Here is a 15,356-nt window from a genome sequence, read left to right as displayed (position 1 = left end):
CCAACCCTAACCCCAACCCTAACCCTAACCCGAACCCGAACCCGAACCCTAAACCTTACCCTAACCCTAAAGCGAACCCGAACACGAACTCTGACGCTAGCCTAAATGTAAGCCTAAACCTAACGCGAACACGAAGCCGACTCCGAACCCGAAACAGTACCTGTACCTGAACCTTATCCCGAACCCGAACCTGAATCCTAACTCTAACCCTAACCCTAACCCTAACTGCAACCCTAACCCTCACAGAAAACTCCACCCCCAACCACAACTCTAAAACTAACCGTAACGCGAACCCAAATCCGAACACAAACCCCTATCCCCATCCCCAACCACAACCCCAACCCCAACCATAGCCCTAACCCTAACCCAACACAACCCCCAACCCCAACCCCAACCGCAACCCCAACCACAAACCTAACCCTAACCCCAACCCCAATTCCAACCCCAACCTCAAGCCTAACCCTAACCGTAACCCCAATTCTAACCCTAACCCTAACCCCAACCCCAAAACTAACCCCAACCCCAAACCTAACCCAAACCCGAACCGGAAACCGAACCTGAACCAGAACCCCAAACACTAAACCTAAACTGAACCCGAATGTGAACCTGAACCCGATCCTTAACCCTAACCCTAACCCTAGGCCTAAGCCTAACCCTAAACCCAACTCTAATCCTAACCCCAACCCTAAGGCTCACCCTGAGCCCAACCCAACCCTAAACCTAAACCTCAGCCTAACCCTAACCTTCACGTTAAACCCAACCCCAACCCCAACCCTAACACGAACCCCAACCCCAATCCTGAACCCGAACCTGAACACATACTCGAACCCGAACCCAAACCAAAATAGTAACCCTAACCCTAATCCTACCCCAACACTAACCCTATCCCCAACCCCAACCCTAAACCTGACCCCAACCCTAACCCTAACCCTAAACCGAACCCGAACTTGAACCCGAAGCCTAACCCTAACCCCAAACCTAACCCGAACCCTAACACTAACCCCATCCCCAACCCCAACCCTAACCCTGAACCTAACCCTAACCCTAACCAACCCTAACCCTCACCCTAACCCTAATGCTAACGCTAACGCTAAGGCTAACGCTAAAACTAACACTAATGCTAACCGTAAAGCGAACACGAACCCGAATCCGAACCCGAACCCGTAACCCTAACCCTAGCCGTACCCTCACCCTAACACTAAATCGAACCCGAAATCGAACCCGAACTCAAATGCGAACCCGAACCTGAAGCCTAAACCTAATCCCAACCCCAACACTAACCCTAATCCTAACCCTAACCGCAACCCCTACCCCAACCTTAACCCTAATCCCAAACCTAACCCTAACCTGAACACTACTCCTAACCCTAACCCCAACCCCAACACCAACCTGAAACCGAACCAGAACACGTACTCGAACCCGAACCCGAACCCGAATACTAACCCTAACCCTAACCCTACCCCTACCCCAACCCTAACCCGAACCCCTACAAGAAACAGAACCACTACCCGAACACTAACCCTAATCCTAACCCTAACCCCAATCCTAACCCTAACCCTAACTCTACCCCTATCCTCATCCCCAACCACAACCCCAACCCCAACCCTAACCCTAACCCAACACAAACCCCAACCCCAACCGCAACCCCAACCACAAACCTAACCCTAACCCCAACCCCAATTCCAACCCCAACCTCAAGCCTAACCCTAACCGTAACCCCAATTCTAACCCTAACCCTAACCCCAACCCCAAAACTAACCCCAACCCCAACCCCAAACCTAACCCAAACCCGAACTGGAAACCGAACCTGAACCAGAACCCCAAACACTAAACCTAAACTGAACCCGAATGCGAACCTGAACCCTAACCCTAACCCTAACCCTAGGCCTAACCCTAACCCTAAAACCAACTCTAATCCTAACCCCAACCCTAAGGCTCACCCTAACCCCAACCCAACCCTAAACCTAAAACTCAGCCTAACCCTAACCTTCACCTTAAACCCAACCCCAACCCTGAACCCGAACCTGAACATGTACTCGACCCTGAACCCAAACCAAAATGGTAACCCTAACCCTAATCCTACCCCAACACTAACCCTATCCCCAACCCCAACCTTAAACCTGACCCCAACCCTAACCCTAACCCTAAACCGAACCCGAACTTGAACCCGAAGTCTTACCCTAACCCCAAACCTAACCCTAACACTAACCTCATCCCCAACCCCAACTCGAACTCCAACCCTAACCCTGAACCTAACCCTAACCCTAACCAACTCTAACCCTTACCTTAACCGTAATGCTAACGCTAACACTAACACTAACCGTAAACCGAACCCGAACCCAAATCCGAACCCGTAACCTTAACCCTAGCCTTACCCTAACCCTAACACTAAAACGAACCCAAACTCGAACTCGAACCCAAATCCGAACCTGAAGCCTAAACCTAATCCCAACCCCAACCCCAACACTAACCCTAACCCTAATCCTAACCCTAACTGCAACCCCTACCCCAACCCTTACCCTAATCCCAAACCTAACCCTAACCTGAATACTAATCCTAACCCTAACCCCAACCCCAACACCAACACCAACCCGAAACCAAACCAGAACACGTACTCGAAACCGAACCCGAAACCGAACCCGAATACTAACCCTAACCCTAACCCTACCCCAACCCCAAACCTACCCCAAACCCGAACCCGAACCCTAGCCCTAACTCCAAACCTAACCCTAACACTAACACTAATCCTAAACCGAACCCTAATCCGAATTCATCCCCAACTCAAACTCGAACTCGAACCCGAACCTGAACCCTAACGCTAATCCCAACACCAAGCTCAACGCTCAACCTAACGCTAACCCTAACCGAACCCTAACCGTAGCCTAACCCTAACCCTAATAGTAAACCAAACCCGAACTCGAACCCGAACCCGAACCTGAACCCAAAACCGAACACTAACTCTAACCCGAACCATAAACCTAACCCTAAGCCCAACCCCAACCCCAACCCTAACCCTAAACCCAACCCTAACTCTAACCTGAACCCGAACAAGAACCCGAACCCCAACCCCAACCCCAAATCCAACACCATCCCTAAACCTAAGCCTCACCCTCACCCTAATCCCAATAACATCCCCAACCCTAATCCTAACCCTAACCTTAACCTGAACCCAAACCCCAACGCAAACACAAACACGAACACGAACCGAAACCCTAACCCTAACCCTGACCACAACCCCAACCCCAACCCTAACCCTGAACCTAACCCTAACCCTAACCCTAATCCCAACCCTAATTCCAAAACCAACACTAACCCTAACCCTCACCCTAATCCTAACCCTATCCCCAACCCCAACCCAACCCCAACCCTAACCTTACCCAATCCCACCCAACCCTAACCCCAACCTGAACCTAACCCGAACCCTCAACCTAACCCTAATGCTAACGCTAACACTAACCCAAAACGAACCCTAATCCGAACCCGAACCCGAACCTTAGCCTAACCCTAACCCTAACAGTAAACCGAACCCAACCTCAATCCCGAACCTGAACCCTAACACAAATCACAACACCATACTCAACGCTCACCCTAACCCGAACCCGAACCCTTACCGTAGCCTAACCCTAACCCTAACACTAAACTAAACCCGAATTCGAATTCGAATTTGAAACCGAAAGTGAACTCTAAACCTGACCCTAACTCTTACCCTTTCCCTAACCATAACCCCAACGCCAACCCGAACCACAACCCTAACCGGAACCCGAACCCTAACCCTAACCCCAACCCCAATTCCAACCCCAACCGTAACCCTAACCCAACACCAAACCCAACAGCAACACCAACCCAAACCCCGAACCTAACCCGAACACCAACCCAACCCCAACCCGAACCTGAACACATACCCGAATCCGAACTCTAACACTAACGCGAAACCTAAACCTAACCCTAACCCTACCCCAATCCTACCCCAACCCTACCCCAATCCTACCCAAACCCTACCCCAACCCTAAGCCTAAACCCAACCCTAACCCTAACCCCGAGAACAACCCCAGCCCAACACTAAACCTCACCCTCACCCTCACCCCAACCCCAACCCCAACCCTAACCTAAACCCTAGCCCTAACCCTAACCCCAACCCTAACCCCAAGCCCAACCCCAAACCAAAACTCACGCTCACCCTCACCCTCACCCTCACCCTAAACCTAACATGAACCCGAACTCTGACCCCAACGCCAACACTATGCCTATTGCTAACCCGAACCCAAACCAGAACCGAAACCCAACCCCTAAACTTAACCCTACCCCAACCCCAACCCCAACCCAAACCCTAATCCTGAACCTAACCCTAATCCTAACCCGCACTCGTACAAGCACCTGCACCCAAACCTGAACCCTAACCCTAACCCCAACCCCAACCAGAAACCTAACCCTAAACCAAACCCCAACCCCAACCCTAACTTTAACCCTAAACCTAATCCCAACTCTAACTCTAACGCTAACACTAACCCTAACCCTAAACCCAACTCCAACCCCAACCCTAGCCCTAACCACAAACCTAAACCTAACCCTAACCCCAAGCACAAGCCCAAGCATAACCCGAACCCTATCCCTAACCCTAACCCTATCCCTAATCCTAACCCTATCCCAAACCCTAACCCAAACGCTAACCCTAACCCCAACACCAATCATATCCCTCACCCTCACCCTAACCCCAAACCCAAACCCAACCCTAATCCTAACCCAAACCTTAACCCAAACCCGAACCCGAACCCGACCCTAACCCCAACCCCAACCCCAACCCCAACCCTAAACCTAACAGTAACGGTAACGGTAACCCCTTCCCCAAACCTAAACCTAACCCAAACCCAAACCCAAACCTTTACACTAACACTAAAACTAACACTAACACCAACACTAACCCGAACCCGAACCCGAACCTGAACCCAAACTTGAAACCGAACCTGAACCAGAACACGAACGAGAATCCTTACCATTACCCTAACACGAATCCCAACCCCAACCCGAACCCTAACCCGGACCCTGACTCTAACCCTTACTCAAACCTGAACCTGAAACAGAACCCGAACCCGAAATCTAATACCAACCCCAACCCCAACCCCAAGCCCAACCCGAAACCTATCCCCAACTCGAACCCCAACCCTAACCTTAACGGCAGTTCCAACCCCAACCCCAAACCTAACCCTACCCCCAAACCTAACCCTAACCATAACCCCAACCCCAATTCCAACCTCAACCCCAAGCCTAACCCTAACCTTAACCAAATCCCCAACCCTAACCCTAACCCCAACCCCACTTCCAACCCCAACCATAACCCTAACCCAACCCCAACCCAAACAGCAACACCAACCCAAACCCCGAACCTAACCCTAACTCCAACCAAAACCCAACCCGAACCTGAACACGTACCCGAATCCGAAAACTAACACTAACCTGAAACCTAAACCTAACCCTAACCCTACCCCAACCCTAACCCTACCCCAACACTAACCCTAAACCCAACCCTAACCCTAACCCAAAGCCCAACCCCAACCCCAACACTAAACCTCACCCTCACCCCAACCCCAACCCCAACCCAAACCCCAACCCTAACCAGAACCCGAACCTGAACCCCAAACCTAACCCTTACACTAACACCAACACCAACCCCAACCCGACCACAACTCTAACCCTAACTCAACCCCAACTGCAACCCCAACCCCAACCCCAAACTAAAACTCACGCTCACCCTCACCCTCACCCTAACCCTAACCCGCACTCGAACCTGCACCCACACCCGCACCCGAACCCTAATCCCAACCCCAACCAGAAACCTAACCCTAAACCGAACCTGAACCCCAACCCCAACCCCAACGCTAACTGTAACACTAACCCTAACCCTAACCCCAACTCTAACTCTAACCCTAACCCTAACCCTAACGCTAACCCCAACTCCAACTCCAACCCCAACCCTAACCCTAACCCTAACCCTAACGCTAACCCCAACTCCAACCCCAACCCTAACCCTAACCCTAACCCCAACCCTAACCCTAACCCCAAACCCAACCCCAACCGCAACCCAACCGCAACCCCAAACCTAAACCTAACTGTAACCCTAACCCTAATCCTGAATCAGAACCCGAACCAGAACCCTTACACTTACCCTAACACGAATCCCAACACCAACCCCAAGCCCAACCCTAACCCTGACCCTGACCCTAACCCTTACTCAAACCCGAACCTGAAACAGAACCGGAACCCGAAGTCTAATGCCAACCCCAACACGAACCCGAACCCGAGCCCTATCCCCAACTCCAACCCCAACCCCAACCCTAACCCTAACGGCAATTCCAACCCCAACCCCAACCCTAACCCCAACCCTAACCCCAACCCTAACCCCAACCCTACCCCCAACCCTAACCTTAACCAAATCCCCAACACTAACCATAACCCTAACCCCAACCCAACCCCAACCCCAACCTGAACACATACCCGAATCCGAACACTAACACTAACGCAAAACCTAAACCTAACCCTAACCCTACCCCAACCCTACCCCAACCCTACCCCAACGCTAAGCCTAAACCCAACCCTAACCCTAACCCCAAGCCCAACCCCACCCCAACACTAAACCTCACCCTCACACTCACTCCAACCACAACCCCAACGCTAATCCTAACCCTAACCTTAACCCTAGCCCTAACCCCAACCCTAACCCTGACCCCAAGCCCAACCCCAAACCAAAACTCACCCTCACCCTCACCCTAACCCTAAACCTAAACCTAACCCTAAACCTAACATGAACCCGAACTCTGACCCCAACGCCAACACTATGTTGTTCTTGTTCAGTCGTTCAGTCGTGTCCGACTCTTCGTGACCCCATGGACCATGGCACGCCAGGCCTTCCTGTCCTGCGCTCCCTCCCGGAGTGTGCTCAAGTTCATATTCATTGCATCGGTGATGCTATCTAGCCATCTCATCCTCTGCCGTCCCCTTCTCCTTTTGCCTTCAGTCTTTCCCAGCATCAGGGTCTTTTCCAGGGAGTTTTCTCTTCGCATTAGGTGGCCAAAATATTGGAGCTTCAGCTTCATTATCTGTCCTTCCAATGAGCAGTCAGGGTTGATTTCCTTTAGGATGGACTGATTTGACCTCCTTGCAGTCCAGGGGACTCGTAAGAGTCTTCTCCAGCACCACAGTTCAAAAGCATCAATTCTTCGGCGCTCAGCCTTCCTTATAGTCCAGCTCTCACAGCCATACATTACTACTGGGAAAACCATAGCTTTGATTAGACGGACCTTTGTCGGCAAGGTGATGTCTCTGCTTCTTACTATGCTGTCTAGGTTTGCCATAGCTTTCCTCCCAAGGAGCAAGCGTCTTTTAATTTCATGGCTACAGTCACCATCTGCGGTGATCTTGGAGCCCAAGAAAGTAAAATCTGTCACTGCTTCCATTTCTTCCCCTTCTATATGCCAGGAAGTGATAGGGCCAGATGACATGATCTTAGTTTTTTTAATGTTGAGTTTCAAACCAGCTTTTGCACTCTCCTCTTTCACCCTCAACAAGAGGCTCTTTAGATCCTCTTCGCTTTCTGCCATTAGGGTGGTATCGTCTGCATATCGGAGGTTGTTGATAATTCTCCCGGCAATCTTAATTCCGACCTCTGATTCATCCAATCCGGCATTTCTCATGATGTACTCTGCATATAAGTTAAATAAGCAGGGTGACAATATGCAGCCTTGTCGTACTCCTTTCCCAATTTTGAACCAATCGGTTGTTCCATGTCTGGTTCTTACTGTTGCTCCTTGACCCTCGTACAGGTTTCTCAGGAGACAGGTAAGGTGGTCTGGTACTCCCATCACTTTAAGAATTTGCCATAGTTTGTTGCTAACCCGAACCCAAACCAGAACCGAAACCCAACCCCTAAACTTAACCCTACCCCAACCCCAACCCCAACCCCAACCCTAACCCTAACCCTGAACCTAACCCTAATCCTAACCCGCACTCGTACAAGCACCCGCACCCGAACCCTAACCCCAACCCCAACCCCAACCAGAAACCTAACCCTGAACCAAACCCCAACCCCAACCCTAACTTTAACCCTAAACCTAACCCCAACTCTAACTCTAAAGCTAACACTAACCCTAACCCTAAACCCAACTCCAACCCCAACCCTAGCCCTAACCACAAACCTAAACCTAACCCTAACCCCAAGCACAAGCCCAAGCATAACCCGAACCCAAACCCGAACCCTAACCCTAACCCTATCCCAAACCCTAACCCAAACGCTAACCCTAACCCCAACACCAATCATATCCCTAACCCTCACCCTCACCCTAACCCCAAACCCAAACCCAACCCTAATCCTAACCCAAACCTTAACCCAAACCCGAACCCGAACCCGACCCTAACCCCAACCCCAACCCCAATACTAACCCTAAACCTAACACTAACCCTAACCCGCACTCGAACCTGCACCCGCACCCGCACCCGAACCCTAATCCCAACCCCAACCAGAAACCTAACCCTAAACCGAACCTGAACCCCAACCCCAACGCTAACTGTAACACTAACCCTAACCCCAACTCTAACTCTAACTCTAACACTAACCCTAACCCTAACCCCAACTCCAACTCCAAACCCAACACTAACCCTAACCCTAACCCCAACCCTAACCCTAATCCAAACTACAACCCCAACCCTAACCCTAACCCCAAACCCAACCCCAACCGCAACCCCAAACCTAAACCTAACTGTAACCCTAACCCTAATCCTGAATCAGAACCCGAACCAGAACCCTTACACTTACCCTAACACGAATCCCAACACCAACCCAAACCCCAACCCTAACCCTGACCCTGACCCTAACCCTTACTCAAACCCGAACCTGAAACAGAACCCGAACCCGAAATCTAATGCCAACCCCAACACGAACCCGAACCCTATCCGCAACTCCAACCCCAACCCCAACCCTAAAGGCAATTCCAACCCCAACCCCAACCCCAACCCTAACCCTACCCCCAAACCTAACCCCAACCCAACCCCAACCCGAACCTGAACACATACCCGAATCCGAACACTAACACTAACGCAAAACCTAAACCTAACCCTAACCCTACCCCAACCCTACCCCAACCCTAAGCCTAAACCCAACCCTAACCCTAACCCCAAGCCCAACCCCACCCCAACACTAAACCTCACCCTCACCCTCACCCCAACCACAACCCCAACCCTAATCCTAACCCTAACCTTTACCCTAGCCCTAACCCCAACCCTAATCCTGACCCCAAGCCCAACCCCAAACCAAAACTCACCCTCACCCTAACCCTAACCCTAAACCTAACATGAAGCCGAACTCTGACCCCAACGCCAACACTACGCCTATTGCTAACCCGAACCCAAACCAGAACCGAAACCCAACCCCTAAACTTAACCCTACCCCAACCCCAACCCCAACCCCAATCCGAACCCCAACCCTAAACCCAACCGCAACCCCAACCAGAACCCTAACCCTAAACCGAACCCCAACCCCAACCCTAACTGTAACCCTAAACCTAAACCCAACTCTAACTCTAACGCTAACACTAAACCTAACCCTAAACCCAACTCCAACTCCAACCCCAACGCTAGCCCTAACCACAAACCTAAACCTAACCCTAACCCCAAGCACAAGCCCAAGCATCACCCGAACCCGAACCTGAACCCTATCCCTAACCCTAAACCTAACCCTATTCCAAACCCTAACCCAAACGCTAACCCTAACCCCAACCCCAATCATATCCCTAACCCTCACCCTAAACCCAAACCCCAACCCAACTCTAATCCTAACCCAAACCTTAACCCAAACGCAAACCCGAACCCGACCCTAACCCCAACCCCAACCCCAACCCGAATATTGGTAACAGTAACCCCTTCCCCAACCCTAAATGGTAATGGTAATGGTAACCCCTTCCCCAACCCCAATACTAACCCTAACCCTAAACCTAACACTAACCCTAACCCGCACTCGAACCTGCACCCGCACCCGCACCCGAACCCTAATCCCAACCCCAACCAGAAACCTAACCCTAAACCGAACCTGAACCCCAACCCCAACGCTAACTGTAACACTAACCCTAACCCCAACTCTAACTCTAACTCTAACACTAACCCTAACCCTAACCCCAACTCCAACTCCAAACCCAACACTAACCCTAACCCTAACCCCAACCCTAACCCTAATCCAAACGACAACCCCAACCCTAACCCTAACCCCAAACCCAACCCCAACCGCAACCCCAAACCTAAACCTAACTGTAACCCTAACCCTAATCCTGAATCAGAACCCGAACCAGAACCCTTACACTTACCCTAACACGAATCCCAACACCAACCCAAACCCCAACCCTAACCCTGACCCTGACCCTAACCCTTACTCAAACCCGAACCTGAAACAGAACCTGAACCCGAAATCTAATGCCAACCCCAACACGAACCCGAACCCTATCCGCAACTCCAACCCCAACCCCAACCCTAACCCTAACGGCAATTCCAACCCCAACCCCAACCCCAACCCCAACCCTAACCCTACCCCCAAACCTAACCCCAACCCAACCCCAACCCGAACCTGAACACATACCCGAATCCGAACACTAACACTAACGCAAAACCTAAACCTAACCCTACCCCAACCCTACCCCAACCCTAAGCCTAAACCCAACCCTAACCCTAACCCCAAGCCCAACCCCACCCCAACACTAAACCTCACCCTCACCCTCACCCCAACCACAACCCCAACCCTAATCCTAACCCTAATCCTAACCCTAACCCTAACCTTAACCCTAGCCCTAACCCCAACCCTAATCCTGACCCCAAGCCCAACCCCAAACCAAAACTCACCCTCACCCTAACCCTAACCCTAAACCTAACATGAAGCCGAACTCTGACCCCAACGCCAACACTACGCCTATTGCTAACCCGAACCCAAACCAGAACCGAAACCCAACCCCTAAACTTAACCCTACCCCAACCCCAACCCCAACCCCAATCCGAACCCCAACCCTAAACCCAACCGCAACCCCAACCAGAACCCTAACCCTAAACCGAACCCCAACCCCAACCCTAACTGTAACCCTAAACCTAAACCCAACTCTAACTCTAACGCTAACACTAAACCTAACCCTAAACCCAACTCCAACTCCAACCCCAACGCTAGCCCTAACCACAAACCTAAACCTAACCCTAACCCCAAGCACAAGCCCAAGCATCACCCGAACCCGAACCTGAACCCTATCCCTAACCCTAAACCTAACCCTATTCCAAACCCTAACCCAAACGCTAACCCTAACCCCAACCCCAATCATATCCCTAACCCTCACCCTAAACCCAAACCCCAACCCAACTCTAATCCTAACCCAAACCTTAACCCAAACGCAAACCCGAACCCGACCCTAACCCCAACCCCAACCCCAACCCGAATATTGGTAACAGTAACCCCTTCCCCAACCCTAAATGGTAATGGTAATGGTAACCCCTTCCCCAACCCCAATACTAACCCTAACCCTAAACCTAACACTAACCCTAACCCGCACTCGAACCTGCACCCGCACCCGCACCCGAACCCTAATCCCAACCCCAACCAGAAACCTAACCCTAAACCGAACCTGAACCCCAACCCCAACGCTAACTGTAACACTAACCCTAACCCCAACTCTAACTCTAACTCTAACACTAACCCTAACCCTAACCCCAACTCCAACTCCAAACCCAACACTAACCCTAACCCTAACCCCAACCCTAACCCTAATCCAAACGACAACCCCAACCCTAACCCTAACCCCAAACCCAACCCCAACCGCAACCCCAAACCTAAACCTAACTGTAACCCTAACCCTAATCCTGAATCAGAACCCGAACCAGAACCCTTACACTTACCCTAACACGAATCCCAACACCAACCCAAAGCCCAACCCTAACCCTGACCCTGACCCTAACCCTTACTCAAACCCGAACCTGAAACAGAACCTGAACCCGAAATCTAATGCCAACCCCAACACGAACCCGAACCCTATCCGCAACTCCAACCCCAACCCCAACCCTAACCCTAAAGGCAATTCCAACCCCAACCCCAACCCCAACCCTAACCCTACCCCCAAACCTAACCCCAACCCAACCCCAACCCGAACCTGAACACATACCCGAATCCGAACACTAACACTAACGCAAAACCTAAACCTAACCCTAACCCTACCCCAACCCTACCCCAACCCTAAGCCTAAACCCAACCCTAACCCTAACCCCAAGCCCAACCCCACCCCAACACTAAACCTCACCCTCACCCCAACCACAACCCCAACCCTAATCCTAACCCTAACCTTAACCCTAGCCCTAACCCCAACCCTAATCCTGACCCCAAGCCCAACCCCAAACCAAAACTCACCCTCACCCTCACCCTAACCCTAACCCTAAACCTAACATGAACCCGAACTCTGACCCCAACGCCAACACTACGCCTATTGCTAACCCGAACCCAAACCAGAACCGAAACCCAACCCCTAAACTTAACCCTACCCCAACCCCAATCCGAACCCCAACCCTAAACCCAACCGCAACCCCAACCAGAACCCTAACCCTAAACCGAACCCCAACCCCAACCCCAACCCTAACTGTAACCCTAAACCTAAACCCAACTCTAACTCTAACGCTAACACTAAACCTAATCATAAACCCAACTCCAACTCCAACCCCAATGCTAGCCCTAACCACAAACCTAAACCTAACCCTAACCCCAAGCACAAGCCCAAGCATCACCCGAACCCGAACCTGAACCCTATCCCTAACCCTAAACCTAACCCTATTCCAAACCCTAACCCAAACGCTAACCCTAACCCCAACCCCAATCATATCCCTAACCCTCACCCTAAACCCAAACCCCAACCCAACTCTAATCCTAACCCAAACCTTAACCCAAACGCAAACCCGAACCCGACCCTAACCCCAACCCCAACCCCAACCCGAATATTGGTAACGGTAACCCCTTCCCCAACCCTAAATGGTAATGGTAATGGTAACCCCTTCCCCAACCCTAAACCTAACCCAAACCCAAACCCAAACCTTTACACTAACACTAAAACTAACACTAACACCAACGCTAACCCGAAACCGAACCCGAACCTCAACCCAAACTCGAAACCAAACCTGAACCAGAACACGAACGAGAACCCTTACCATTACCCTAACACGAATCCCAACCCAAACGCAAACCCCAACCCTAACCCTGACCCTGACTCTAACCCTTACTCAAACCCGAACCCGAAACAGAACCCGAAATCTAATGACAACCTCAACCCCAACCCCAACCCGAAACCTATCCCCAACTCCAACCCCAACCCTAACCTTAACGGCAATTCCAACCCCAACCCCAACCCTAAACCTACCCCCAAACCTAAACCTAACCACAACCCCAACCCCAATTCCAATTCCAACCCCAACCCTAACCTTAACCAAATCCTCAACCCTAACCCCAACCCCAATTCCAACCCTAACCATAACCCTAACCCTAACCTTAACCAAATCCTCAAACCTAACCCTAACCCCAACCCCAATTCCAACCCCTAAACCAAACCCTAACCCAAACCCCAATTCCAACCCTAACCCTAACCCTAAACCTAACACTAACCCAAACCCGAACCCTAACCCTAACCCACACTCGTACAAGCACCTGCACCTGACCCCAAACCCTAACCCTAACCAGAAACCTAACCCTAAACCGAACCCCAACGCCAACCCCAACACTAACTGTAACCCTAACCCCAACTCTAACTCTAACCCTAACACTAACCCCAACCCCAACCCTAAACCTAACAGTAACAGTAACGGTAACCCCTTCCCCAACCCTAAACCTAACCCAAAACCAAACCCAAACCTTTACGCTAACATTAACACCAACGCTAACACGAAACCGAAACCGAACCCGAACCCGCAACCAAACTCGAAACCGAACGTTAACCAGAACACGAACTAGAACCCTTACCATTACCCTAACACGAATCCCAACCCCAACCCCAACCCCAACCCTAACCCTAAACCTAACACGAACCCTAACCCGCACTCAAAGCTGCACCCGCACCCGTGCCCGAACCCGAACCCTAATCCCAACCCCAAACAGAAACCTAACCCTAAAGCGAACCTGAACCCCAACCCCAACCCCAACGCTAACTGTAACACTAACCCTAACCCCAACTCTAACCCTAACACTAACCCTAACCCTAACCCCAACTCCAACCCCAACCCTAACCCTAACACTAATCCCAATCCCAACCCCAACCGCAACCCCAAACCAACCCTAACTGTAACCACAACCCAAACCCCAAACCTAACCATAACCCCAACCCAACCCCAACCCAAACCTGAACACATATGCGAATCCGAACACTAAGACTAACCCGAAACGTAAACCTAACCCTACCCCAACCATACCCCAACCCTAACCCTAAACCCAACAGTAACCCAAACCCCAACCCCAACCCCAATCCCAACACCAAACCCAACTCCAACCCCATCTCTAAACCTAAGCCTCACCCTCACCCTAATCCCAATCCCATCCCCAACCATAATTCTAATTCTAACCTTAACCTTAACCCAAACCCCAACCCGAACACGAACCCGATCCCGAACACGAACCCAAACCCAAACCCTAACCCTAACCCCAACCCCAATCCCAACCGTAACCCTGAACCTAACCCTAACCCTCACCCTAATCCCAACCCTAATTCCAAAACCAACACTAACTCTAACCCTAACCTTAGCCAATCCAACCCAACCCTAACCCCAACCTGAACCTAATCCGAACCCTCACCCTAACCCTAACGCTAACGCTAACACTAACCCTAAAACGAACCCTAATCCGAACCCAAACCTTAGCCTAACCCTAACCCTAACAGTAAACCGAACCCAACCTCGATCCCGAACCTGAACCCTAACCCAAATCCCAACACCATACTCAAGGCTCACCCGAACCCGAACCCTTACCGTAGCCTAACCCTAACCCCAACACTAAACCCGAATTCGAATTCAAATTCAAACCCGAACCCTAACTCTAACCCTGACCCTAACACTTACCCTTTTCCTAACCCTAACCCCAACGGCAAAGCCAAGCCCAACCCCAACCCTAACCCTAACCCAAACCCAAACCCTAAACCTAACCCTAACCCTAACCATAAACCCAAACACAACCTGAACCCGAACACAAACCCGACCCCGGACCCTAATCCTAACCCTACCCCTAATCCCAACCCCAACCCAAACAATAACTCTAACCCTAACCCTAACCCCTACACCAACCCCAACCCCAAACCTACCCCTACCCCTAACCCGAACCCGAA

Source organism: Heloderma suspectum, chromosome 6, assembly GCF_057233095.1.
Source record: "Heloderma suspectum isolate Gila_16-S chromosome 6, 16-S_ref, whole genome shotgun sequence".
In the NCBI taxonomy this organism is placed as follows: Eukaryota; Metazoa; Chordata; class Lepidosauria; order Squamata; family Helodermatidae; genus Heloderma; species Heloderma suspectum.
The sequence above is the reverse complement of the archived record's forward strand: the minus strand, read 5'-3'. Positions refer to the sequence as shown.